The 24,147-nt window shown below is 47.6% G+C and overlaps 1 non-coding gene across 1 annotated transcript; it reads left to right on the plus strand.

Annotated features, from left to right (window-relative positions):
* The first annotated feature begins 21,518 nt into the window (after positions 1 to 21,518).
* LOC130492349 (small nucleolar RNA SNORD18) lies at positions 21,519 to 21,590 on the plus strand. The gene has a single exon (XR_008933880.1). It is a non-coding gene; the product is annotated as a small nucleolar RNA SNORD18 (small nucleolar RNA).
* Positions 21,591 to 24,147: the final 2,557 nt, after the last annotated feature.

The following is a 24,147-nucleotide window of genomic DNA, read 5'->3' on the forward strand; positions in this document are numbered from 1 at the left end:
TATAGACTGGGAAATGGACACTATTACCTTTCCAATCCCAAGTGCAAACAGCACCGACAGGAAGTCGTGGTGGTGCCTCCACCCGCTCCGGCGTTAACCTCCGATGCCTCATCGCCAACGCCTTTGCCCGAAGCATACAGAGACTTTGCAGATGTCTTCGATATTAAAGAATGCGATGCCTTGCCCCCCCACCGTACCACAGACTGTGCAATTGAGGTGGTAAAAGACTGCACACTGACTAAGAGCAAGATTTACCCCATGAGCGTTTCCGAACGCGCTGTGTTACGTGACTTTTTGGATAAAAATCTTGCTCGAGGGTTCATTCGGCAATTGAACGCTCCCAACTCAGCCCCGGCGTTCTTTGTCCGGAAAAAGGAGGGTGACCTGCGTTTATGCATTGACTTCCGAAAGCTTAATGCAGTTACCCAAGCCAACGCTTACCCCATACCATTGATTTCAGATATTTTGGGACAATTACAGGAGTTTTCTCCAACTTGGACTTAGTGGAAGCTCATTATCGCATCCGTATCTGTGAGGGGGACGAACCCCTCACCGCCTTCTCTAGCTGTTTTGGAATGTATGAATTTCTTGTGATGCCTTTCGGATTAAAAGGGGCCCCGGGGGTCTTCATGCAACTCATTAACGAAATCCTCCATGATTTGCTGTACCGCGGCGTGGTAGTTTATTTGGATGACATTCTTATTTATTCAAAAAACATGGAGGAACATGTTGCTCTGGTCAGAGAAGTTTTGCAACGTCTGCGTAACCACCAGCTCTATGCAAAGCTGTCCAAGTGCGAATTTCACCAAGAGAAAATAACTTTCTTGGGGTACATAATCTCTCATCGTGGCCTTAGCATGGACCCCGCTAAAGTCCAATCGGTACTTGACTGGACTCCACCCTCCACCCGCAAGCAAGTGCAGCAATTTCTGGGCTTTGCTAATTTCTACCGCGGTTTCATTCCCAACTTCGCTCAAGTGGCGCTGCCAATCACTGACCTCCTGAAAACAAAAGGTAAAGGGGTTTCTGCAACGTTGCCCTCTGCCAAAATACTGTGGACTGATCAATGCCAATCCGCCTTTGTAGCCCTCAAACGGCTTTTCACTTCTGAACCTGTGCTGCAGCACCCAGATCCGAACCAAATGTTTATCGTACAAGTCAGTGCGTCCGACGTAGCTATGGGGGGGGGGGCTTCTCCAAAGAGGACCGGACGGTCTCCTTCACCCCTGTGCCTACTTCTCAAAAACGTTTGCGCATGCCCAATTAAACTGGCCCATTTGGGAAAAGGAGGCATCAGCCGTCCACCATGCCCTTACTCTGTGGAGGCAATTCCTGGAGGGATCCGGGGTCCCCTTCGAAGTCTGGACCGATCACAAAAATCTAGCTGCCCTCACGGGGACCCATAAATTGTCCGCAAAACAACAGCGCTGGGCGGACTTCTTTGTTCAATTCCGTTTTGTTCTTAAACATGTGCCCGGGAAACAGAACGTGCTTGCTGATGCCCTATCCAGGTTGCCTCAATACCCAGTAAAACGTGATCGGCCGACAGACTCTTTATTCACCCCGGCGCACAGAGGGGCCCTGCCCATGCTGGCCGTGCAGACCCGGTCCCAAACTCGACCCCAGCATGGAAATCGCTCAGTGGCCGACAAAGGGTCCAGCCCTAACCAGCAGGCTCCCTCGCCAGCCCCCCTTGCGCCATCTGTATCCGGCGCCCCGCAGCAACCAGTTTCTCCCCCCCCCTCCATCACCACCAGCTCCTGGTTCACCCTCTCCCGCGAAAGGAGGGGGGGTGATCATCTCCAACTCCTTCCTGGACTCCCTTCGGGCTCAGTGCTTAGCCGAACGCACTGCCCAGACCCTGCCCCAAGGTGTACTTGAGCAAGTTGGTTGTTGGTACAAAGACTCGAAATTATACGTGCCTAAGATACTTCGAAGAGAAGTCCTGCAATTGGCCCATGGAGCTAAAACTGCAGGACACTTTGGGTTCCTGAAAACCCTTCACTTATTGTGCAGACAGTTTTGGTGGGGGGGAATGCATTCTGATGTGGACTCCTTCGTTCGCAGCTGCCCTATCTGTGCCACAGTCAAACGGTCTCAAGGCAAACCCCCAGGACTGCTGCAACCGCTGGAAATTCCCAGCAAGCCCTGGGAGGTAATTGTCAGGGATTTCATGACGGATCTCCCCCTTAGCGGGGGCAAAACTGTACTATGGGTTGTTACTGACTTATTTTCCAAACAGGTACATTTGGTTCCGTGTGCGGGTATTCCCTCCGCCCCCAAGTTGGCCCGCCTCTTTGTGTCACATGTTTTCCATCTTCATTCGTTCCCACGCAAGATAATCTGCGACCGCGGAAGTAGTTTCGTGGCTAAATTTTGGAAGGCTTTCCTCAAGTTGGTGGGGGTGGAGCAGGGGTTGTCGAGTGCTTACCATCCCCAGACGGATGGGCAAACTGAACGTGTCAATGCTGTACTGGAATGTTATTTACGTTGTTATGTCAATTACCACCAAGATGACTGGGTAGAACTGTTGCCTTTTGCAGAATATGCTTACAATAATGCTGTCCATCAATCTACAGCCCTTTCTATGCTGTGTACGGTCAGGACTTCGGTCCTATTGCCCCTGTAGAAGTACCAGAGGGGGAGGGGGATCCCGATGTAGCCTCTTGGGCGCATGCCCTCTGCTCCACATGGCCCTGGCTGGTGAGCAACCTAGATAGAGCCAAGTGCAAATATAAGGTGCAGGCAGATAAGCATCGTTCCCCCAGCAAGGATTTCCAGGTTGGTGAATTAGTGTATCTTTCCACTAAAAACCTGCGATCCACTCGACCTTGCCACAAACTCAGTGCCAAGTACATTGGACCATATCCCATCGGCCGGATCATTAACCCTGTCACTGTGGAACTGACTCTCCCCAAGACCCTGAGGTGTATCCACCCAGTCTTCCATGTCAGCCTCCTTAAGCCTCATGTCGCCTCCTCGGAGTGGCACCCAGAGCAGCCCTTGATGGTGGGGGGGGAGGAGCATTTTGAAGTGTCAAAAATCCTAGATTCACATATATGGCATGGATCCCTGCAGTACTTAATTTGCTGGAGGCACTTCCCCCCTGCCTACGATGAGTGGGTGCGTGCACAGGATGTCTCCACCCCACACTTAGTGAACGCCTTGCACTCCGCCTACCCGGACAAGCCGTCCCCCTTGCAAGATGGGAGGGGGCCTTAAGGGGGGCAGAATGTCAGGCCTGTATCTCAGTTGATTTGTTTACTTTCGTTTTCCCACTGACCAGACTCAAGGATTGTTGTGCATTTGTAATCTCTTGCCTTTTTCTATGCTTTTATATTACCAAGTTCAAGCCAGCAAGCCTCATTGCTGTCACCTTTTCTTTATGCTCTGTTAACCTTTTTGACCAGTAAAAACCAGCTTCTTTGGACCTGACTGTCTCTGATGTGGTTTGTGGTTTGATTGGGCCAAGGGCTTACAATACCTTGCTTTTCTCTACCTTTAAGGAATCTCAAATCGGCTTACTATCGCCTTCCCTTCCCCTCCTCACAACAAACACCTTGTGAGGCAGGTGAAGCAGAGAGAGTTCTGAGAGATCTGTGACTAGCCGAGGGCTTCATGTAGAGGAGTGGGGAAACAAACCTGGTTCACCAGATTATTTTGAATTTTTACTTGAACAATAGAACAGACATTTGTTCCATCACAGTAAACTCAGTTATAAGCACATATAGTGTGCCTATTCTGTGTTCATACACACCATTTTTATGGGATTATAGTATGTACTAGTGAATTATTTGGCCATTGTTGCTGTGTTCTTTTCTTTATTTACCTTAACCTCCAGGGGGTAGCTGGAGATCTCCTGCTATTACAACTGATCTCCAGGCAACAGAGATCAGTTCCCTTGGAGAAAATGCCCGCTTTGGAGGGTGGACTCTATGGCATTATAGTGCACTGTAGTCCCTCCCCTCCCCAAACCCCACCTTTCTCAGGCTCTACCCTCACAATCTCCAGGTGTTTCCCAACCTGGAACTGGCAGTCTTCCCCAAGCCCACGCATGGGTCAGGTAAGATTTGAACCAAGGATTCCCTGATTAGAACATAAGAACATAAGAAAGGCCCTGCTGGATCAGACCAAGGCCCATCAAGTCCAGCAGTCTGTTCACACAGTGGCCAACCAGGGGCCTCTAGGAAGCCCCCAAACAAGACGACTGCAGCAGCAGCATCCTGCCTGTGTTCCACGGCACCTAATGTAATAGGCATGCTCCTCTGATACTAGAGAGAACAGGTATGCAGCATGACCAGCATCCATTCTAACTAACAGCCATGAATACCCCTCTCCTCCATGAATATGTCCACTCCCCTCTTAAAACCCTCCAAGCTGGCAGCTATCACCACATCCTGGGGCAGGGAGTTCCACAATTTAACTATGCGTTGTGTGAAAAAATACTTCCTTTTATCTTTTGAATCTCTCACCCTCCGGCTTTAGCAGATGACCCCGTGTTCTAGTATTATGGGAGAGGGAGAAAAACTTCTCCCTCTCCACTCTCTCCAAACCATGCATAATTTTATAGACCTCTATCATGTCTCCCCTCAGCCGCCTTCTTTCCAAGCTAAACAGCCCTAAGCGTCTTAACCGCTCCCCATAGGACAGTTGCTCTAGTCCCCTAATCATTTTGGTTGCTCTTTTCTGCACCTTCTCAAGCTCTGTAATATCCTTTTTTAGGTGTGGTGATCAGAACTGTACACAGTATTCCAAGTGTGGTCTCACCATAGATTTGTACAAGGGCAGTATGATAGCAGCAGTTTTATTCTCTATTCCTCGTCTAATTATGGCCAGCATGGAATTTGCCTTTTTTTAAGCAGCCGTACACTGGGTTGACATCTTCATTGAGCTGTCCACTACCACCCAAGATCCCTTTCTTGGTCTGTTGCTGCCAGCACAGATCCCATCAGTGTATATATGAAGTTTGGATTTTTTGTCCCAATATGCATCACTACACTTACTCACATTGAATCTCATTTGCCATTTTAATGCCCATTCTTCCAGTATGCAGAGATCCTTCTGGAGTTCTTCACAGTCCGATTCCTAGCCACTCTGCAGTTATTTATGTATGTATTTAATTTAAAACATTTATTAACCTCCGTTCTTCCTTACAGAGCTCAAGGCGACTTACAATATTTTTTAAAAATACAAAAAAAAAGAGTACACAAAATACATAAAGCCACATTTTAAAATTACAATTTGGACTGCTTTAATCAAACACAGTCCTAGTAAAACAGTCTTCGGCTGCCTCGTGAAGGACAAAAATGAGTTCCCTTTTTGTCCACACTTGGGGGTTGGTCCTTGCTTTTAAAATAAACACCATTCATTCATTCATTCATTCATTCATTCATTCATTCAATCACTCACTCACTCATTCACTCACTCACTCACTCTTAGCAATGGAATTCTTACTTCAAATCTTCTTTCCAGCTAACTGAACAGTGCAGATGAAACCAGCAGTGAGCAATTTTTCCAGCGCTGCTCCGCTTAAAGGTGGCAAATTTTACTCCTCCAAGGTCACTGTAGGAAATCGTCCCTCAGTCATCTCCACGTGTGTGTTCTTGGCGTAAATATTTCCAGATTGGGGTTGTCACGGCTGTGGAATGCCAGGGGTCTCCCTGTAATTGGGAGGAATCTTCCCAGGGCCATAGGATTATTTGGATAGCTGCTGATCTCATCAGACTTGGTCATGTGTGTGTGTCTTTCTCAATCGCTCCCATTACCTTTCTCAGTTCAAAACTTTGATGGAGACTTAATTCAAAAACTGAAGAACCGACACTGATAATGCAGACTTTGTCTTGTGGATGCAATCAAGTCAAATTGCGTATTTGTAAAGGAAGGGAAAAGCTCTACATATGGTCCAGCTGTCTGGAAATTGTTGCCCATATTTGGCCTATTGATAAGATGCTAGGAAATGTTTTAAAATGTTAGTGAGCGCAGCACCTTCCCCTCTCCCTCTAATTAGTTATAGAAATAGGGGAGCAGATAAATCCAGATGTGAGTGGACAAGTTTATAAAGGCATGCCTCCCTTTCTCACACCCCACATGCAAATGATAATGTCAGTGAGTTACAGCTCTAATTAAAAAATCAATTGTGGAGAGTAAACACTGTATTAAACCAGCCCCCCCCCCCGACATGGTGCCAGAGAAGAAAAAGAAGAAGAGTTGATTTTTACATGCCAACTTTCTCTACCACTTAAGGAAGAATCAGACCGGCTTACAATCTCCTTTCCTTTTCCTCCCCACAACAGACACCCTGTGAGGTAGGTAGGCTGAGAGAGTGTGACTAGCCCAAGGTCACCCAGCTGGTTTTGTGTGTAGCAGAGCTACTCCAGGTGAAACCCTGTGGGCTTACTCTGTAGCAGGAGTGCATGGCTTTATTAATGTATTCATTTGAGGGGGAAATTCTACAATTACAGTGGTCGATATGGTTTGGTGGGCCTTTGGGGGGGGGAGAGGGGGAGTTCCAGGGGAACTGATCTCTGTCACCTGGAGATCAGATGTAACAGCAGGAGATCGCCAGGCACCACCTGGAGGTTGGCAACCCTAAGCAACCCCCATTGCTCACTGCCCTCTCTCACTCCTTGTAGAGAACCAGCCGTTGCTGATCAGTTCCCCTGGAGAAAATGACCACTTTGGCAATTGGACTCTATGGCACTGAAGTCCGTCCCCTCTCTGGACCCTGCCCTCAGGCTCCACCGCCAAAATCTCCAGGTATTTCCCATCCTGGAACTGGCAACAGTACATGGTACCCCACTGAAGTCCCTGTCCTCTCCAGGCTCCATCCTCAAATCTCCCAACCTGGATCTGGCAACCCTACCTCCCCATCCCCCGCTGGTGGCTGGGGGGACCTGACAACCCTAGTCTGGCCTTGCCCCCTATCGCCATTGTGTGTATGGGGGGGTGTAGGGTTGCCAGGTCCTTCTTTGCCACCGGTGGGAGGTTTTTGAGGTGGAGGCTGAGGAGGGCTGGGTTTGAGGAGGGGAAGGACTTCAATGCCTTAGAGTCCAATTGCCAAAGTGGCCATTTTCTCCAGGTGAGCTGAACTCTATCGGCTGGAGATCAGTTGTAATAGCAGGAGATCTCCAGCCGCCACCTGGAGGTTGGCAAACCTAGTGTGTGTGTGGGGGGGATCCAACGCCATTCATGGTCAAGTCAGCTTAGTTGAAAGCAGATGGGGGTGGAAGCTGGAAAAACAAATTAAATTTAATTCCCCTGGGAGAGGCCAGGGAGGCTCCACAAGCCCTGAGAAAGAGGGTCATGGCTTCCTGAGGCCAACTGGATCAGAACTGATGGCATTTGCAAACCTCGTGTCCATCTGCGGACAGTAAATTACAACTTGGGGCTGAAGGATGAGGTCCAAACTTATTTGAGCCGCTGAGTCCCACAGAGCGTTATTGTTTGAGTGGCCTGCTTTGAATAGAGTCTCCAGCCGCAGCTGTATCGCTGCCCCAGTCAAAACTAAGATGGCTGGCAGGTTGCTGATTTGGGGGGGAGGTCAGTTTGATGCGACGCAGAGAGCATTTTTACTAAAATACAGCTTTAAAAATAATATTAAATATGATGCAGTTATTGTTGTCAGATCAGCTTTTCCACAGCAAATGCACCAAAAAGAAGGAGGAGGAGGAGAAGGAAGAGAAGAAGAAAAAGGAGGAGGAGGAGGAGGAGAATTCAAGAAATTCAGGGAAGGAAGGTCTATCAAAAGCTAGCAGCTAAACAAAACTTCCCTGCTCAGAGGCAGTATATCGGAATCTTAGAGAACCAGTGTGGTGTAGTGGTATGGGACTGGACTCTGGGGCCGAAAACGCACGAGCACTTACTCCAGTTTCTGCCCAGTCTCCTCCCTGTTTAATCCCAGTTTCACCCAGGAGCAAATCCTCGCAAACGGAGGGCACCTCAGTTGCTGCTGGCTGAGCGCTGTCTCGACCCAAAACGAACCTGGTTTTGCAATGGTTGACCCTAACCGTTACCCCTGGCTCATTTCGGATTAACAGGAGCCGAGTCTTCCGGCATCACGACGTCCCACCCGCCCCCAATCCCCTCCCGTCGCCACCTCACCCCCTTTTTTGCATAATTTTTTCCCAGATATACCGGAAGCGGCGCGTTGACACCACAGCCGTTACTCTTCTGCCCGCCAAATTTTCCCACTCTCAACATCCTGCCCGTTATTCGGCATTCCCGCGTGCTCCCAGTCCTAGGCAAGGAGATGTCTGTCTCAAGCCGCCCAGTTGGGGTGAGGGGGGTCTCCTGGAGGGAGAGAGAAACCCTCGACCTGATCTGTTTTTGGGGGGAGGCGAAGGTCCAGGAGGCCCTTGGAGCATCTCATCGAAACTATGACGTTTTTGAGCACATAGCTTAACAGATGAGGAGCAGGGGCCATGCCAGAAGTGCGGTAGAGTGCAGGAATAAGACCAAAACTCTGAAAAAAGAATACAAAAAGTCTGTGTCCCACAACTCTATCTCGGGCAATGATCCCCAGTACTGCCCTTACTATCATCATCTGCATCGAATTTTCCGTGGAAACCCAAGCATTTCTCCAGACAACCTCGTCAAAAGCATGAATCTGGTTGTGGTGACAGATTTTCCAAGCCCACAGGTTCAGTTTGGAGAGGGATCGACTGAACTCTTCAGCCATGAATATGGAGCCGTCGATCCCTCTCCCATCACCTTTACTTCAGACGGCCATGGTGAGTACAATCCCACTTTATCCTTCCCCACGCACAAGTTGTGATCATAATTTGGCGGGGACGAGCTTTGAAGCCTGCCTTTGGCCTTATCATTCCCCCCCCCCCCCGATATTTCTTCCAGAGCGGGATTTCACACCAAGTTCTTCAGGCGTCAAGGAGGGCAGTTCATTGGAGGACGTGGACTCCGATGAGACGATGATATCGTTTTTCGCAGAGCCGACCCAGCTAACGGACACGGGTGCAGGTGAGGAATTTTCTTTTTCCCAAAGAAGCCAGCACCGGTTATTTTGATGCCGCGCAAGAAAAATGCCAGCTTCCATTTTAGCCAGGCTCCACATTATTTCCATGAGCTTTGCAGCCTGTCCCATTGGTGCAAACTGGATTGCCTTTCATTGGTTTTCTTGCATCCCGGATTCACCTTGCTTTCAACCGTTCCCTCTTCTGGCAGCAAACAGTTCCCTTTCTAATTTATCCCTTTGTCAATGAGGCGTTGAGCCGTTAGTTCCCATTCCCCGTACCAGTGTTGGATAGCACCATGGACAACTTTTGTCAGTTATGTGTGTCATTGATCTTCATTTGCGATGTCTCAATATCTTTTGGACCTGTTCTCAGTGTTCCCGTGTAAGGGTGGGTGATGACCACATTTTTTAGAAAAACTGCTCTAATGGAGGGTTCTCCTTGCAGTCACTTTTGGATCCCGTTTGATACTCCTGGCACTGTTTCCAGACGGTGTCGTTGGGCACCAGACTGAGGATGCCCTCTCCCCCCATGGCGCCTTTTTGCTTGGTTTTGAGTGGGAGCCTTGATGTTTCCGGCCCTCATCCTTGTTCCAACATGAGATGTTCAATGAGCATCGCTCATTGAACAGACAGTGAGTGCGTGCCACCACAAAACAGAAAGCAAGTCATTATCTGGTTCTGCGGAACTTTTCCTTCTCTCAGTTTGGTTTAAAAGGTCACGCTTACTTTTCTGTGAATGTTTGACCGTGGAAACAGCTGTCACCGAAGGCTTGCCATTGACGGGCCAATATTGGCTTACTCAACATGAAACTTTACTTCTCCTCTGTTTTTTTTTCTTTCCCCAGGAGATGACCGGGGAGAACTCAACGTTTACAGAGAGGGAGTGCAGGACACGCCAACAGCCAACCACGTTAGGGGTGATTGGACGATACCCCCACAAGGTCTGTAGGAACACCAGCCTTTTGAACCACCCCCCCAAAAAAAAACACAGATCATTTTAATTTTCTTGATTTTATGGGGAGGCACTCGTTCAAAAACCCTGTGTTGTTTTTCCTAAAAGGAGATTTTCAGTGCATTTCTCACATAGGGCTGACTGTGACGGGAGGTGGGGCAGAGAGGGGATGATATTCTTTTCTGCTTCTGCAGCAACTCTTCTCTTTTTAATTCACTTAAAAGGATACCTTGGACTCTGCCAATTGCAGGTTGCTATCGCACAACTCTCCACCCATGTCATCGCCATCTCCCCGCCATTTGGGTTTCCTCTCAACGACACTTGGATTAACTGTGGCGGTCCTTTTTTTGTTAAGGGTATGACAGGGGAGAACACAATGTCCACAGAGGAGGAACATCATCTGTGCCGATCACCAACTCCTTGGGAGGTGAGTTAAATCTGCCCTTAGAACAGGGATGGGGAACCTCAGGCCCGGCCCCGAGGACATTTTTTGTGGCCCTCGGGAGCTCCGGGGCCCTGCCGCGGAGGCGGGGTGCAGGGCCGTCCTCCCCGAGGGTGTTCCTGGGGCTGCGGCTTACAGGGGCGCTGCGGCGCCCTTTGAACCTCCTCTCGCCGACTGTCAGCTTTTGGTCGGCGAGAGGAGAGGGGAGGGATGCTTCTCCCAAGGCTGCCCCTTACATTGTAAGCCCCTCTCGCTGCCTGTCGGCTGTTGAGCAGCAAGGGGGGGGAAGAGGCTGGCGGCTCCCGATGGCAGAGCATGCATGCGGGATCCGGTTGGGCTTCGGGGGGGCGGCTTTTGTGGACTCTGGGGGGAGAGGTTATGGAGACTGGGGCCCGGTTGCCCGGGGTTCCGTGCACCGCCGTGGGTGGGGGGAGGCTGGGGCCTGTCCGCCCAGGGCCGGCGAGTGTGTGTGTGGGGAGGAAGGCTTTTCTCTCTTCCTCTTTTTCTGTCACTCTCCTTTCTCTCCCTCTTTTTCTGTCTCTTTCTTTGTCTTTCTTTGTCCTTTTCTTTCTTTCCCTCCATCATTTTCTTTCTTCCTCCCCCTCTCTCCATTTCTTTCTCTCTCTCCCTCCCTCCCTTTTCCTATTTCTCTGTTTTCCTTCTTCCCTTCCTCCCTTGCCGATCAACTGTGGGGTGAGCCCCCTGGTGCCTCGTTTGCTTGGGCCCACCACTGGCTGCCCTCCCACCTGGGAGCAGGGAGCGGGGGCGCCCTGCAGGCTGTCTCTGTGTGGCCTCTCCTGGGGTTGCCAACCTCCAGGTAGTGGCTGGAGACCTGGCAAGCCTAGCCTCTCTCCCCCCACACCGGGAGATCTACACCTGGAATGGCCCCTGAATGATGTCATAAATGTGCAAATGGCCCTTGGCAGGAAAAAGGTTCCCCACCCCTGCCTTAGAAGGTGTGCTGGGACGCGTGCCTTAGGATCATCCCCCCAAAATCGACCATTCTTCAGGCTTCTTGGGAGAGGCGTCCATAAAAACACCGTGTTTCTCGTCGTTTGTGGATGTTTTGGGTGAGTTTCTCACATTGATCTGACCAATGGGGGATGCGGCACCATAGAGTGATTTAAATCATTTTCCGCTACTGTGCAATTTCCTCACTTCTTCAAAACAGGTGCCCATGTAACCTTCCGCTCTCATAGGTTTGGATCACTAATGCCACCCCGGTCCACCCCTGTTGCTGCTGACTAACATGCCCCCCCCCAAAGTTGACTCTACATTTCACATGTTTTAATTCAATCTGGTTCCTTTTTTCAGAAAATGACAGGGGAGAACGCAACTTCAACAGAGGAGGAACATCAGCAGCGACAATCACCAGCGACGTGGGAGGTGAGTGAAATGAACCCCCGCAATGTATCTCGAGATTCTGTCCTCGGGATTTCCCCCACCCCCCCAACTGCTCTCAACATTCTTTTGAGTTTGAAGGATATTAAAACATTCCAACACTCTGTGGGTCTCATCTGGGAAGGACTGTTTGAGTGACAATGTCACTTTGAAAGGACAAGCTGAATAGGTTAATAATAGGTGCTAATTGGATAACAGAAATTAACCTCAACCCTTTGCTCTGATTCCAAAAGGTTTACATGTGTTCCTCGGAACAACGGCCCTTCACCTGAGGTTGGAGATTCGTTGTCTTTGGTGCCTTTCTTTAGGTGGCTCAACATTTTCATCTGCTCTGTATGCTGAATGTCAAACCATGGGTGGAGCACAACAGGCCGGGAATCAGGACCGTCATTGTGATATGGGGCGCGGTGCCACTTCGGGTGTCAGTGTAAGCACTTGTCTCGTGACAATCCCATAAACAACATCCACAGACGAGGAGTCCAAAATAGAGTTGATTTATTGGAAAAAGTCTACAGGTTTACAGCAGCTATAGGTAAGTTGGCATGAATGAGAACTAGAGGCACGGTATAAGGCCTATATGAAAGAGTATTGGTCATATCAAGATAGCATTGGCAGCCATGGCAACCCCCCTCCCAACGAGGGCTGTTCCCACTGGAGTCAGAGTCAGAATAGGAATTTGGCAGTTAACAGGGCCGACCTTGAGCCACACCTGGTGAAACCAAAACATTCTCCATCTGGCAGTCTCTGCAGAGAGCCGGCCTGACATCCTGCACCCTTGAGGTCCCCCCCTTTTCAGTTCACGGGCGCTGGTTTGTGAGGGTAAGCAGTATGGAATTGCCGGACCAAACGGGGAGCCGAAACATCACATGAGCGCACCCACTCATCCTGAGCAGGACTGAAGTGTTTCCAATGAACTAGATACTGGAGAGAACCATGATGGATACGCGAGTCTAAGATTTTTGCAATCTCAAAATGTTCTTCCCCCCTGTCAAAGAGCTCCCCAACCTGTCTCCACCAGTTGGAGGCTGCTTTGGTTTGGTCAAAAGTTTTCCAAAAGACAAAACCTTGAACTCCAGGCTTTCGCCCCAAGTCCAAGGAGTAGCTGCCACCAGCCCTTTCAAAAGGTTGAGCTCCAGGGGGAAGATAAGGGCAATCCTCTCCCAACTCACTCCAAAATTGAGTGTAACGCTTACCCTGCAAGGTAGAGACCTGCCAGGGAAAGATTACACTCCCAAAATGTCTTAGGTTTTTGGTAGGTGGTTTTTACACTCACACAAAGACACTTAGAATTTAGGCTTGGAATCCCAAAATCATAGACACAAGCCATTTAAAGGCTAACAATTTATTTATAAGATTCAAGCTGGTTTACAGGAAAGAAAAGTCATGAAGTGTTAAGCAAGAAAACAATAAACTATTTAGCATAACTAGCTAATACATTCAAAAACCTTTTTGGTTCAAAAGGATTGGCAAAGGTTTCTTGCATCAGGTTTATAGTTACCAACTTCCAAGGATGCTTCCAGCATTCAAGAGTTTCAAAAGGTTGTCCAAAGGTTTCTCCAAGCAGGTCAGCTTGACCAGAGTTTCCCCGTAGGGCCAAAATCAAATGGGTTGTGATGCAGCCAGCACAGCTCTCCTGCTGTACCCCAAAGCATGCATAGTTTTCTCAAGGGTTGGTTTGTCCTTATATTCGTTTTCTCAGTGGCATGAGCTCATAGAGGCCAATTGAGAAAACGCAAGCACTTAGCTGTTAATTAATCGCTTGGTCAGAATTGCTGACTCACTCAGAGATGTGTTCAGGTGAGGAAGCCTGCAGAACTACCAGCACCTGGACATTGTCATGATGGCTGACCATTTAATTACCATGGCAATGCACGGCCTTGCATTCCAAAAAGGGGAAAGGTTAACTAGCACCAGCTGGGGCTTACTCCCTCCACAGAAGCAGTTTTCAAAAGGAAACTTATTTTTCTGGTCTAAAATCCTAATAACTGGGGATGGTTGCCTCACCTGTTCCCAATGCCGCCGCATCAGATGAAAGTGTACGGCGGCCATCCCCCCGCGCCAGCAACGGGCCTTCGAGTCTGGCTTTGAAATCGTCACAAAGATTTTGATACTTCGCTAGGCACTCGCTTCCGCTCCTCCGCCACCACCCGAATTCCGCGAGGGTGGCCACCAGTCTTTTGAACACCCCCACGGCCTCATCCCCGGGGCATTCGAGGATGTTGAAGACCAGCCGTCGCGCTTCCAGATAACGGAGCATAAGCCGCAGCTCCTCCTGGCACCAGCGGCGAGACTCCATTTTTTCCTAAATGCGGAAGGGAGGCGGGGCACGGGGTTTGGAGTCGTGGCCCCCCCCTTGAGCAGGTGCGCAGAGGGTGCCGCGCGTAGCCTCTTGGAAAGGGGAGTTGATAGAAATCCTTAATAAGAATGCGGTTAAAGAATTACAATGGCTTTCAAAACTCCACCCCCTTTCTTTAACTTATAAGATCGTCGTCCTTAAGAAATCGGGGCTTTTCGCCAGGAACTCCCCCAAAACCTCCTTAAGGGCTCTCCCTGTCAAATTGGATTTATACACAAACGCAATGAAAGGGCAAGGATCAGGTGTTGCGTCGCCAAGAGGGCACAAAGACATGTCCAATTCCTTTGACGGGGGCCAGATTGGTGTGAGAATAAGCAATGGAAGCAGTTGTTGGCAGGAAGGTCACCAACACCACCAGTTTAACTACAAGCCATCCAGCCTGCAAATGTAATTTATTCTCATTAATTCCCTCCAAACTTCCTCTGCTTGAAATTATTTCCCAGCAACTCTTCCTCATTAAGGAACATCCCACTGTCCTTCTCCAACTGACAACCATACGAGAACCAAGAAAAAAAATTGTTCAGGGGAAGACTGAAACACACCGCTTAGAAACAGCCCATTATCAAGAGGAAGTCATGGCACCCTCGCTGACAGGACTGTCCTTCATGCCTCCCATTGCTTTTGGCTATCTCCCATTGCTTTGGCTATCTCCCCGGCGGGGCTGGGGGGAGGAGGCTTTAAATAGATCTGCGCCTCCCGGCCGGGAGGCTCAGATCTCTTTAAAGGGCACCCGCCCCCCTTCAGGGGGCTTCCCTGGAGAGGCGCGGGGTGCCCTTTAAACAGATTTGCGCCTCCCAGCTGGGAGGAGCAGATCTGTTTAAAGGGCACCCCACCCCCCTTCAGGGGGCTTCCCTGGAGAGGCGCGGGGTGCCCTTTAAACAGATTTGCGCCTCCCAGCCGGGAGGAGCAGATCTGTTTGAAGGGCACTCCGCGCCCCTTCAGGGGGCTTCCCTGGAGAGGCGCGGGGTGCCCTTTAAACAGATCTGTGCCTCCCGGCCGGGAGGCATTTTTGAGTTCGGTTCGTCCGAACCAAAAAATCGCCGAATTGAGAGAAATTTGGCTGTTTTTCTGTTCGGGCCGAACCGAATCAACAGCCCTAGAACTGATTTCTATCGGCTGGAGATCAGTTGTAATAGCAGGAGATTTCCAGCTAGTACCTGCCTCTGACCCCTCCTCTCAAGAGCCCGCCCAGCCTATTGTTCTTTGCAGGCTCCACGTCCCCCAAGTCTGCAGCTCAGAGCCTGGTCTGCCCCACTCAGTTCCTTCTCCTTGCTTGAACTCCCTCCCTCAGCTCCCTGACATCTGCCGGTACGTCTCCCATATTTGCATTGCACTGCTCCTGTCTGTCTGCCCTTCCCACTCTTTGTGGATGGGGGCAAGGGAAAGCACGTGGTAAACAGCTAGTAGAGGCTCACAGCCATCAATGCAAGCTGCAGATTCTTCTGAGGACTACTCCAAAATACGTGTAGCTGATGAAGCCATGTGCGAAACGTGTGCATGATCTAGACGACACGTCCAGGCACCTCTTTTTGGCACCTCCTCGCTGTGGTCCTTGTCTTTGACATCTTGTATCCAGCTCCTGAGAAGCACAGGAAAGTCTTTTAGGAAAGCTATATGGTTTTCATGTGATCCAATGACTATTACTTTTGTTATATTGCATATCTTATTGGACTATTCATGCTAATTGTAATGAAAAATTTTGATTGTATTTTTCTATATATACGTTCACTTTTTGCACTTATCTGCACTCTTATAAACTTATCCTTTGTTACTATTATCTTGTAGTGCTGTTTGGATCTCTTCCAGTACCTGGAGGTTGGCAACCCTAGTAATAGCAGAAGATCTCTAGCCACCACCTGGAGGTTGGTGACCCTATCATAAAGTCAGCAGGAAGAAAGTCCTAAGGAAGAAAGGTGTCTTTAAATGTTTTTAATAAATAAAATAAATAAAAATATCGGGCACTGTACAGATTTTCCTGGTCAGTATAACACAATATTGGAGGCAGGTGAGGAGGCAAAGATGCATTCCTGTGACCACCCTGTTGAAGTGACCACCGCCAGGCCCAATTAGAGTTGCCAGCTCCGGGTTGGGAAATACCTGGATATTTTGGGGGCGGAGCCTGAGGAGGGTGGGGTTTGGAGAGGGGAGGGGCTTCAATGTCATAGAGTCCAATTGCCAAAGTGGCCATTTTCTCCAGGTGAACTGATCTCTGTCAACTGGAGATCAGTTGTAATAGCAGGAGATCTCCAGCTAGTACCTGGAGGTTGGCAACCCTATGCTAGTACCTGGAGGTTGGCAACTCTAGCCCCAATGCTATACCTGAGCGTAAGGTGCTTTCATTTCGCACCTACATCTGGCAAGCTCCGCTACCCCAAGAAAGCTGCCTGTCTCTCGCCAAGAGCAGAAAGGCCAGCGGGTTTTGACAGGCAAGCAGGTTTTGGTTTTCCAGGGAAAGGAAGGCCGTTGGGTGCCTGAGGACACATCACGGCAGGCCTGCCTGTGCTAATGAAGCTTTCTCGTTAGAGTTTGAAGGATCCTCATTGAAAGTCAGGCTGCCATGGAAACCAAAGGTGTTACGTCTCTCAAGGGATGCTGTTGAAAGACATTTTAACAGAACGCTGGCGGTGGGCTGCAGCCCCAGCAGCTCCAGCAAAGTCCCTTTATTTGGGTGTGTGGAAGTATTTTGTAGGTGAGGCCTGGAGATCCCCCGGAGTTACAACTGATCTCGGGTCTATAGTTCCCCAGCAGAAAATGGCTGCTTTGGAGGATGGACTTTATGGAATTCCCAGGACTCTTTTGGGAAAGGCACAGCAATACAAATAGGCTTGTCATAGGGTTGCCAGCTCCAGATTTGGAAATACCTGGAGATTTTGGGTGTGGAGCCTAGGAAGGCTAGGGTTTTGGGAGGGGAGGTACTTCAGTGGGTATGATACCATAGAGTCCATTTTCCAAAGCAGCCATTTTCTCCAGGGGAACTGATCTCTGTCACCTGGAGATATGTTTTAATGGTGGGACATCTCCAGCCACCACCTGGAGGCTGGCAACCCTAGTTTGTCATGAAAATACACCCTTAAGTGCTGAAGGTGAGGGACAGAGAAGAATCTCCTATGGAGAGGGGGAAATAGGGTTGCCAGGTCCCTCTTCGCCACCAGTGGGAGGTTTTGGGGGCAGAGCCTGGGAGGGCAGGGTTTGGGGAGGGGAGGGACTTCAATGTCATAAAGTCCAATTGCCAAAGCGACCATTTTCTCCAGGTGAACTAATCTCTATTGGCTAGAGATCAATTGTAATAGCAGGTGAATTCCAGCTAGTACCTGGAGGCTGGCAACCCTAGGGGAAAATGAAACTCCAGCAGCTGCTTGCCTCTAGTAGATGTAGCATTAATTGTGCAGAATCAGTAAACAGATGCAAAGCTGCCTAATCTTCATAATTTATGCATGTTGCAGAACTGAGTTTTCCTGGATACAGAATCTGGATTTTTTTTTAAAAAGCATACAAAGGACATAGCCCTGGTCTTACCTCAAAATAATTATCTTCAGTACCAGGGGCAGTATGTCTTTTTATATCAGTTGTGGGGAGGGGGCAGGCGGGAGGAGGCTGTTGCAGTCATCCCCATTTTGGGCGCCGGTCAGCCGCTGTGTGAACAGAACGCTGGACTTCATGGTCTGATCCAGCAGGGCTCTTCTTCTGTTCTAAAATGAAGCAAAGAGTCTGGGGTGTAGAAGAAAGGGGGATATCAGACAGCCCTCTATACATTTAATTTGGTTTTTGGAAATGGAAAAAAGAAAATTCTGACAGTAGAAAACTTTAAACAGTTTTTGAATAGTAAAATTGTTCTGTCAAACTTCTTTCCTCTATCAAAATCTCTCTTCCCCGTTACGGCTGTGTTTTTTTCCACTCTGGTCCCCCTACCCTTTATTTCCCTCTGCAACATTTTGTATATAATGCACTGTTTTTAGGCCCGGATTGGCACTTCTAAACTTTACAATTATAATAATGATAAAAATAAAAAATCCCTTTCCCCTCCCCCTTCCCCATGAAACTATTTTCCGTAAAGCTTTCTCCACACCCTTGTATCCCTCTTCACCTTTTGTATTTAATTTTAAAGTTAAATTTTAGAGTTAGGTTTTTTTATGCACGGGCTGGATCTCCCTGCTTGGACCTGGGTTCATCGCTCATTAAAGTAACCCGGGTTGGGGAAAACTGTATGCATTGGGAATGGGAAACGCCGGGTTCGTTTTGCGTTGAAACAGCGTTGAGCTTCCAAGGAATGCGATATCGTGCATACTGAAAAATTTGATCCTGGCTGAAACAGGGAATAAAGGAGGTTAAAGCGACCATGCATAAAACCCCTTAATGTACTTTAAGAAACCTTAAGATAGAAATTGTATTGAAATGTGTTGTTATATAAGATGTAACAAAGCTAGAAAAATTTGTTAAGAAAAATGAAGCAAGAGCTGGGGTCATATTCTTCCCCAGTTGCAAGTTGATGCTCTTTCCACGTCCACCAGCTTCCCTCTGGATGTCTCAACTCCACTCCCAGCATGGGCTGTTAGCAAAAAAAGGTGGTTCATCTGATGTTGTCTAGCTGCTGTCATACTGGAATATTTCATATTTTATATTTTGCACTATATGTTACAGTATTGTAGTAAATGTGTTTTTTTATTTTATAAAAAGAGGGGTACAAAAGGAAAAAAGGGAAAAATAAGTATCCACAGTGCAATTAAAAGGACTAAAATGCGGAAATAAATCAAACAGATTGCATTGCCATGCTTTTCAATGCCATTTAACAATTAAATAGTAACCCAAGTTATATAAAAAAGTTTAAATGTTGCTAATTATATAGTATGATCAAAAAATAATCACCTTGTCATGTCTAACAAATGCATATAATATCTTTGCAATCAAAATAGTTATCTAAATATAAAATTGAATTAAATATCACTATGGTTGGTTAATATCTGCTCTCTTATTTTTGTTTTTATTAACATTACGCCTCAACATATTTGTAAAATAATTTCCATTTTTCATGAAACTGCTCATAAGTCATGTCATTGTTTGTATTTATCATATTGGTCATTTTTGCCATAATTGTGTATTCCATTAATTTTTCTTTCCATTCTTCTATGTCCGGAAGAAGTGGCTGTTTCCATTTCCTTGCTAAAAACCATTCTGGCATTGTATTATAGTAAATATGTTTGTAGTAAGTATATTTTATGTTTTGTCGTTATTTGGTACTTTATTTAGGCTGATGAAGTGCTAAGCCACAAAATGACCTTTTGTCCTAGACATTTGTCGTCCCTCTGCACTACAAATATCACTGGTTAGCTGCTTTACCAGCATTGTTTGACTGCCTCCTACTTAGGGTTGCCAACTTCCAGGAAGTAGCTGGAGATCTCCTGCTATTACAACTGATCTCCAGCCGATAGAGATCAGTTCCCCTGGAGAAAATGGCCGCTTTGGCAATTGAACTCAATGGCACTGAAGTCCCTCCCCTCCCCAAACCCCGCCCTCCTCAGGCTCCACCCCAAAAACTTCCCGCCGGTAGTGAAGAGGGACCTGGCAACCCTACTCCTACTGCTAAGTAGAACCATTTCAGCTCATATTACAGAAGAGAGCTCTTCAGCATGGACTCAGCACAGAACTTTCCCTGTTGAGCTGTCCTTTACCATCATTGTGAGAGCGAGATACTCCCATATGCTCAGCCGCATTTGGAGTCTAAGACAAGTGTTAAGTCCGCGTGGGAAGGATCTATGCCCTATGAGAAGAGACTTAAGGAGTTGGGTTTGTTTAGTCTGGAGAAGAGAAGGTTAAGGGGTGACGTGATCATTCTGGTCGCCCTCCTCTGGCCAAGCTCCAACTTGTCAACATCCTTCTTAAATTGTGGAGCCCAAAACTGGACACAGTATTCCAAGTGAGGTCTGACCAATGCAGAATGCAGTGGTAGTATTACTTCCCTTGATCTAGACACAATACTCCTATTGATGCAGCCCAGAATTGCATTGGTCTTCCTAGCCGCCATACACACTGTTGACTCATATTCAGATTTTGGTCCACTAAGACTCCCAGATCTCTTTCACATGTACTATTGTCAAGCCCATCCTGTACCTGTGCCTTATGTTGTTTCTTCCTAGGTGAAGTACCTTACACTTCTCCCTATTGAAATACATTCTATCGCTTATGGCGCAGCTCTCCAGTCCATCAAGGTCATTCTGAACTCTGACCCTGTCCTCTGGGGTATTAACTACCCCTCCCAACTTGGTGTCATCTGCAAATTTGATTAGCATATCCTCTATTACATCATCCAAGTCATTTATAAAAAATATTAAATAGTCCTGGTCCCAGGACAGACCCCTGTGGCACCCCACTGATCACTCCTCTCCAGGATGAAGTTGTGCCGTTAATGAGCACCCTTTGGGTTTGGTTGGTCAACCAATTCCCAATCCACCTAACAGTAGCAGTGTCCAGCCCACATTTTACTAGCTTTGCTTCAAGATCATGGGGGACATTATCAAAGGCTTTACTGAAATCAAGGTACACCATTCCCTTCATCTACAATACTTGTCTCTCTATCAAAAAAAGATATGAGATTAGTTTGGCATGACCTGTTTTTTGAGAAACCTGTGTTGACTGTCAGTGAGCACGGCATTTCTTTCTAAGTGCTTACAGACAGTCTGTTTAATTATCTGCTCTAGTATCTTACCTGGTATTGATGTCAAGCTGACTGGGCGATAATTGTTTGGGATGTCTTCCCCCCCCCCCTTTTAAAGATGGGGACCACATTTGCCCTCCTCCAGTCTGCTGGAACTTCTCCTGTTCTCCAGGAATTCTCAAAGATTATTGCCAGTGGTTCTGAGATCATTTCTGCCAGTTCTTTTAACACTCTTGGATGCAGTTCATCTGGCCCTGGAGACTTGAATTCAATAAGAGTAGCCAGGTATTCCTGTAACATCCCAGTGTCAATACTATGCTGTAATTCCCCTACTGCTTCCTCTGCTCCATGATTCCCAGGTGGAGCACTATTTCCCTTTTGGGAGAAGACTAAGAAGGTATTAAGTAATTCTGCCTTTTCTGTCTCTCCTGTTAATAATTCACCGTCCTCTCCACACAGTGACCCCATTGTTACCTTGATCTTCCTTTTGCTATGGACATAACCAAAAAAACCCTTTTTTGTTGTTTTTAACTTCCCTGGCAAGCCCGAGCTCATTCTGTGCTTTAGCCTTCCTGACTTTCTCTCTGCATATGCTGGCTACTTGTTTGAATTCCTCTTTGCTGATTTCCCCCCTTTTCCATTTCTTGTACATGCCCTTTTTAAATCCTATCTCAACCAAAAGTTGAGATAGGATTTAAAACTAAATAATTCATGTAGTGATACCCCCCCCCCCAAAAACGATGTGCCATACAGAAATGATGAAATTCTACTTCATTGGTCCGTGTTTTTGAGTTTTCTGATAACAGTGGAAGTTCTGGTGGTGGCCTTGAAATCCTCCACGAAATCACAAAAAAACAACTTTAAAAAACTGTCAAACTTTTAAAAAATCTCCACTGCCATTCAAATTTCCAGTGGCCAGTGAGAAGCCTTGCTGGGCAAAAGCCCCACCTGGCCCCGACCACTTTCTAAAGACACTTGGTGGGTGCCAGGAAGGGTGTGGGCAGGCACTGTGGTACTCATGGGCACCACGTTGGGGACTCCGGCTTTAGAGAGAAGCCCAAATCTTGGCTTTGAGGTTTATGACTCACAGATTAGAGCCAGCGTGGTGTAGTGGTTAAGAGCAGTGGTTTGGAGCGGTGGATTCTGATCTGAAGAACCGGGTTTGATTCCCCACTGCTCCACATGAGTGGCGGAGGCTAATCTGGAGAACCGGGTTGGTTCCCCCACTCCTCCACATGAAGCCAGCTGGGTGACCTTGGGCTAGTCACAGCTCTCTCAGCCCCACCTACCTCACAGGGTGTCTGTTGTGGGGAGGGGAAGAGAAGGTGAATGTAAGCCGGTTTGATTCTTTCTTAAGTGGTAAAGTCAGCATATAAAAAACAACTCATCTTCTTCTTTCTTGCCACATCCTCAGCTGGTCCCACAACATCCTATTCTCTTCTATTACTGCCCTCCCATTCCAGAAAAAGCTTGGCTCTAAGGCAGGAGGCAGAAATATCACAGAAAAGCTTTGAAACAAAGACATCTTCAAACCTTTCCCATCATGATTATGCCAAACGGTTGATTTACTTTCCTCCTTTAGATGGAAATTGCTGGGAAGAGACAACTCTTCAATCACTCTCCCCCTCACCCCGACTCTCAATGAATCTTTAAAATGTTACATAAAGCCCGAGGGAACGTATGGAATTTATATATATATATATATATATATATATATATATATATATATATATATATATATATATATATATATATATATATATATATATATATTCCTCTGCTATCCATCCTATGTTTTCTGATTCACGCTGCTAAAAAACAAATGATGCATTCATATTCTGCTCAGCTGCAAGAAATGGGTCCATTAAAGAATGTTCTAATTATGGAGGAATAAGAAAACACAATCATTTTATCTGCTACCCTTTAAAAAACACACACACATACACCCAAACCCTAAACTGAATACAAACACCTGCATTTCAATTGCTCTGGAAGTGCTGGAACTCAATTCAACTCTCATTTACTCATGTTGGCAGGTGGAGAAATACCCAAGGGATATTAAGAGCTAGGAAAACCTTCCTCGAACTGGGGGGAAGGTTTAATTACTGTGGAAAGAAATTAAAGGATAGAACTACCTGCTACTAGGTCTTAATAATACTATCTTGTTGGACCTGTTCCTAGGAATAAGAGCTTCCCACCCAAAAAATCTGGCAGCGCGTTGTTGGCTTTTCTCCCTTTCTACCTCTGTATCCAGCCACACAGTTCCTCTGACGGAATAGCATTCCCCTTTGTGGAACTGCTCTAACTGTTAGAAAGTTCTTCCTAATGTCTAGATGGAAACTCTTGATTTAATTTCAACCCGTTGGTTCTGGTCCAACCTTCTGGGACAATGGAAAACAACTTGGCACCCTCCTCTATATGACAGCCCTTGAAGTACTTGAAGATGTTATCATATCACCTCTCAGTCTTCTCTTCAGGCTAATTTATGCCTATTCCCTTTTCCCAGTGCAGACCCCCATGAGCCATGTTTAAATATTTGAAGGGATGCCATGTTAATGAGGGGACTAGCTTGTTCTCTGTTGCTTCAGAGACTAGGACACGGAGTAATGGATTTAAACTAAGAGAAAAGCGATCCCACCTAAACGATTCCACCTAAAGAACTTTCTGACGGCGAGGGCGGTTCGACAGTGGAATGAGCTGCCCCACAGCACAAGGGTCTTCGCCTTGAGAATGAAGGTAAGCTGCAGCAGCCACTTTGGGATGGCCTCCGCCTCCCGCAGCAGCCATTTTGTGGCAGCGCCCAATTCCAGAGGTGCATGCAGGCTCAAAAAGGTTGGGGGCCCTAATCTAATTTGTGCGGCTTGAGTCATAAACCTCAAAACTACAGTTTGGGGTAGGGTTGCCAATAGGGTTGCCAGCTCCAGGTTGGGAAATACCTGGGGAGTGGGGCCTAAGGAGGGCGGGGTTTGAAGAGGGGAGGGACTTCAATGCCATAGAGTCCAATTGCCAACGCAGCCATTTTCTTCAGGTGAACTGATCTCTATCAGCTGGAGATCAGTTGTAATAGCGGGAGATCTCCAGCTACTACCTGGTAGGGTGCCAGGCCCCTCTTTGCCATTGGTGGGAGATTTTTGGGGCGGAGCCTGACTTTGGGGAGAGGAGGGACTTCAATGCCATAGAGTTCAATTGCCAAAGCGGCCATTTTTCTCCTGGTGAGCTGATCTCTAATGGCTGGAGATCACTTGAATTAGCAGGAGATCTCCTGCTACTACCTGGCAGTTGGCAACCCTGCTGTGAGGAATTGCTCTGTTCTGTGTCTGGTCTGTCCGTACAAGCGACAGGCCAGGTCTCTGTTAGTAGAAGGGTTCAGGCCTTGGCT

Source organism: Euleptes europaea, chromosome 20 (assembly GCF_029931775.1).
Source record: "Euleptes europaea isolate rEulEur1 chromosome 20, rEulEur1.hap1, whole genome shotgun sequence".
Taxonomy (NCBI): domain Eukaryota; kingdom Metazoa; phylum Chordata; class Lepidosauria; order Squamata; family Sphaerodactylidae; genus Euleptes; species Euleptes europaea.